Source organism: Arachis stenosperma, chromosome 3, assembly GCF_014773155.1.
Source record: "Arachis stenosperma cultivar V10309 chromosome 3, arast.V10309.gnm1.PFL2, whole genome shotgun sequence".
Taxonomy (NCBI): Eukaryota; Viridiplantae; Streptophyta; class Magnoliopsida; order Fabales; family Fabaceae; genus Arachis; species Arachis stenosperma.
Genome location: NC_080379.1, coordinates 144,548,997 through 144,553,555, shown reverse-complemented (window position 1 = coordinate 144,553,555; position 4,559 = coordinate 144,548,997). Strand labels below are relative to the sequence as shown.

The following is a 4,559-nucleotide window of genomic DNA, read 5'->3' as shown; positions in this document are numbered from 1 at the left end:
ATATTTTCTTGTTCTCTTCTCTTTCATATGAGCAGGAGCAGAGACAAAGGCATTCTTGTTGAAGCTGACCCTGAACCTGAAAGGACCTTGAAGCGAAAGCTAAGAGAAGCTAAGGCACAACTCTCTGTTGAGGACCTGACCGAATTCTTCAAAGAAGAAGAACCCATGGCAGCCGAAAACAACAACAATGCCAACAATGCAAGGAAGGTGCTTGGTGACTTTACTGCACCTACTCCCGACTTCTATGGGAGAAGCATCTCTATCCCTGCCATTGGAGCAAACAACTTTGAGCTTAAGCCTCAATTAGTTTCTCTAATGCAACAGAATTGCAAGTTCCATGGACTTCCATTGGAAGATCCTCATCAGTTTTTAGCTGAATTCTTGCAAATCTGTGACACAGTCAAGACTAATGGGGTTGACCCTGAGGTCTACAGACTGATGCTGTTCCCTTTTGCTGTAAGAGACAGAGCTAGAACATGGTTGGACTCTCAACCTAAAGAAAGCCTGGACTCTTGGGAAAAGCTAGTCAATGCCTTCTTGCAAAGTTCTTTCCACCTCAAAAATTGAGTAAGCTTAGAGTGGAAGTCCAAACCTTCAGACAGAAGGATGGAGAATCCCTCTATGAAGCTTGGGAAAGATACAAACAATTAATCAGAAAATGTCCTTCTGACATGCTTTCTGAATGGAGCATCATAGGTATTTTCTATGATGGTCTCTCTGAACTATCCAAGATGTCTTTGGATAGCTCTGCTGGAGGATCTCTTCATCTGAAGAAGACGCCTACAGAAGCTCAAGAGCTAATTGAAATGGTTGCAAATAATTAATTCATGTACACTTCTGAAAGGAATCCTGTGAACAATGAGACAAGTCAGAAGAAAGGAGTTCTTGAGATTGATACTCTGAATGCCATATTGGCTCAGAACAAAATATTGACTCAACAAGTCAATTTGATTTCTCAAAGTCTGTCTGGAATGCAAAATGCACCAAGCAGTACTAAGGAGGCTTCATCTGAAGAAGAAGCCTATGATCCTGAGAACCCTTCAATGGAAGAGGTGAATTACCTAGGAGAACCCTATGGAAACACCTATAATTCTTCATGGAGAAATCACCCAAATTTCTTATGGAAGAATCAAGAGAGACCTCAACAAGGTTTCAACAACAACAATGGTGGAAGAAACAGGTTTAGCAATGGCAAGCCTTTTCCATCATCTTCTCAGCAACAGACAGAGAATTCTAAGCAGAACTCCTCTGACTTAGCAACCATGGTCTCTAATCTAATCAAAACCACTCAAAGTTTCATGACTGAAACAAGGTCCTCCATTAGGAATTTGGAGGCACAAGTGGGACAGCTGAGTAAGAAAATTACTGAACTCCCTCCAAGTACTCTTCCAAGCAATACAGAAGAAAATCCAAAAGGAGAGTGCAAGGTCATCAACATGGCCGAATTTGGAGAGGAAGGAGAGGCAGTGAACGCCACTGAGGAAGACCTCAATGGGCGTGCATTGACCTCTACTGAGTTCCCCAATGAGGAACCATGGGAATCTGAGGCTCAAAATGAGACCATAGAGATTCCATTGGACCTACTTCTGCCTTTCATGAGCTCTGATGAGTATTCTTCCTCTGAAGAGGATGAGTATGTCACTGAAGAGCAAGTTGCTAAATACCTTGGAGCAATCATGAAGCTAAATGACAAGTTACTTGGAAATGAGACTTGGGAGGATGAACCTCCTTTGCTCACCAAAGAGCTGGATGACTTGTCTAGGCAGAAATTACCTCAAAAGAGACAAGATCCTGGGAAGTTTTCAATACCTTGTACCATAGGCACCATGACCTTCAAGAAGGCTCTGTGTGACTTAGGGTCAAGTGTAAACCTCATGCCTCTCTCTGTAATGGAGAAGCTAGGGATCTTTGAGGTACAAGCTGCAAGAATCTCACTAGAGATGGCAGACAATTCAAAGAAACAAGCTCATGGACTTGTAGAGGATGTTCTGGTGAAGATTGAAGACCATTACATCCCTGCTGATTTCATAGTCCTAGAGACTGGGAAGTGCATGGATGAATCTATAATCCTTAGCAGACCCTTCCTAGCCACAGCAAAGGCTGTGATTGATGTTGATGGAGGTGAAATGATCATTCAAGTGAATGAAAAATCCTATGTGTTTAAGGCTCAAGGATATCCCTCTGTCATCATGGAGAGGAAGCATGAAGAGCTTCTCTCAAATCAGAGACAAACAGAGCCCCCACAGTCAAACTCTAAGTTTGGTGTTGGGAGGCCACAACCAAACTCTAAGTTTGGTGTTGAACCCCCACATTCAAACTATAAGTTTGGTGTTGGAAGGTCCCAATATTGCTCTGAGTATCTTTGAGGCTCCATGAGAGCCCTCTGTCAAGCTACTGACATTAAAGAAGCGCTCGTTGGGAGGCAACCTAATGATTATATTTTATCTATTTTCCTTTGTTATTTTATGTTTTTTGTAGGTTGATGATCATAAGAAGTCACAAAATCAATTGAAAAAGCAAAAACAGAATGAAAAACAGGAAGAAAAACAGCACACCCTGGAGGAAGAACCCACTGGCGTTTAAACGCCAGTGAGGCTAGCAGTTGGGCGTTTAACGCCCAGTCTGGCACCATTCTGGGCGTTTAACGCCAGAAAGGGGCACCAGACTGGCGTTAAACGCCAGAAAATGGCAAGAACCTGGCGTTAAACGCCAGGAATGGGCACCAGCCCGGCGTTTAACGCCAGAAATGGCTCAAAACGTGATTTTGAATGCCATTTGGTGCAGGGATGACTTTTCCTTGACACCACAGGATCTGTGGACCCCACAGGATCCCCACCAACCCCACCACTCTCTCTCTTCTTCACCAATCACCCCAATACCTCTTCCCCAAAAACCCTTCACCTATCAACTCCCATCTTTCTCTTCACCACTCACATCCATCCTTCATAAAACCCCACCTACCTCACCCTTCAAATTCAAACCACTTTCCCTCCCAAAACCCACCCATAATGGCCGAACCCTATCCCCCCCTCTCTCCTATAAATACCCTTCTTCACCCCTTCATCTTTGCACAACATAAACACCACTTCTCCCCCTCTTTGGCCGAACACAAAAGCCATTTCCTTCTTCCTCATTTCTTCTTCTTCTACTCTCTTCTTTCTTCTTTTGCTCGAGGACGAGCAAACCTTTTAAGTTTGGTGTGGTAAAAGCATTGCTTTTTGTTTTTTCATAACCATTTATGGCATCCAAGGCCGGAGAAACCTCTAGAAAGAGGAAAGGGAAGGCAAAAGCTTCCACCTCCGAGTCATGGGAGATGGATAGATTCATCTCAAGGGTGCATCAAGACCACTTCTATGAAGTTGTGGCCTTGAAGAAGGTAATCCATGAGGTCCCTTTCAAACTCAAAAAGAGTCAACTTTGATCAAAGGTTGGACCAAGTCCTCACAGACATTTGTGAAGAGGGCGCTCAATGGAAGAGAGATTCAAGAGGAAAGCCGGTTCAACTGAGAAGGCATGACCTCAAGCCCATCACTAAGAAAAGGATGGAGCAAACAAGAGACCCCTCTCATCATGAGATCCCTGAGATGCCTCAAGAGATGCACTTTCCTCCACAAGACTATTGGGAACAACTGAACACCTCCCTAGGAGAATTGAGTTCCAACATGGGACAACTAAGGGTGGAGCACCAAGAGCATTCCATCCTCCTCCATGAAATTAGAGAAGATCAAATAATCATGAGAGACATTGAGGAGCTCAAGCACTCCATAAGTCCTTCAAAAGGAAGAACAAGCCGCCATCACTAAGGTGGACCCGTTCTTTAATCTCCTTGTTCTTTAATTTTCTATTTTTCGAATTTTAGTGCTTAAGTTTGTCTATGTTTGTGTCTTATGATCATTAGTGTCTTAGTGTCTATGCCTTAAAGTTATGAATGTCCTATGAATCCATCACCTTTCTTGAATACACAATGTTCTTAACTGAAAAAGAAAAGAATTGCATGAATTTTGAATTTTATAACAGTTTAATTATATTGATGTGGTGGCAATACTTTTGTTCTCTGAATGTATGCCTAAACAGTGCATATGTCTTTTGAATTTGTGGTTCATGAATGTTGGCTCTTGAAAGAATGATGAAAAAGGAGACATGTTACTGAGGATCTGAAAAATCATGAAAATGATTCTTGAAGCAAGAAAAAGCAGTGAAGACAAAAAAAAAAGAGAGAAAAACGAAAAAAAAGGAAAAAAGAAAAAAAAACGAAAAAGAAAGAAAAAGAAAGAAATAAAGTTGTGATCCAAAGGCAATAAGAGTGTGCTTAAGAACCCTGGACACCTCTAATTGGGGACTTTAGCAAAGCTGAGTCACAATCTGAAAAGGTTCACCCAATTATGTGTCTGTGGCATGTATGTATCCGGTGGTAATACTGGAAGACAGAGTGCTTTGGGCCACAGCCAAGACTCAATAAGTAGCTGTGTTCAAGAATCATCATACTTAACTAAGAGAATCAATAACACTATCTGGATTCTGAGTTCCTAAAGAAGCCAATCATTCTGAGTTCCAAAGGT

At 42.2% G+C, this 4,559-nt stretch overlaps 1 non-coding gene across 1 annotated transcript; it reads right to left on the bottom strand.

Annotated features, from left to right (window-relative positions):
* Positions 1-569: 569 nt before the first annotated feature.
* On the bottom strand, positions 570-677 carry LOC130972539 (small nucleolar RNA R71). Its single transcript, XR_009083701.1, has one exon. It is a non-coding gene; the product is annotated as a small nucleolar RNA R71 (small nucleolar RNA).
* Between the last annotated feature and the right edge of the window lie 3,882 nt (positions 678-4,559).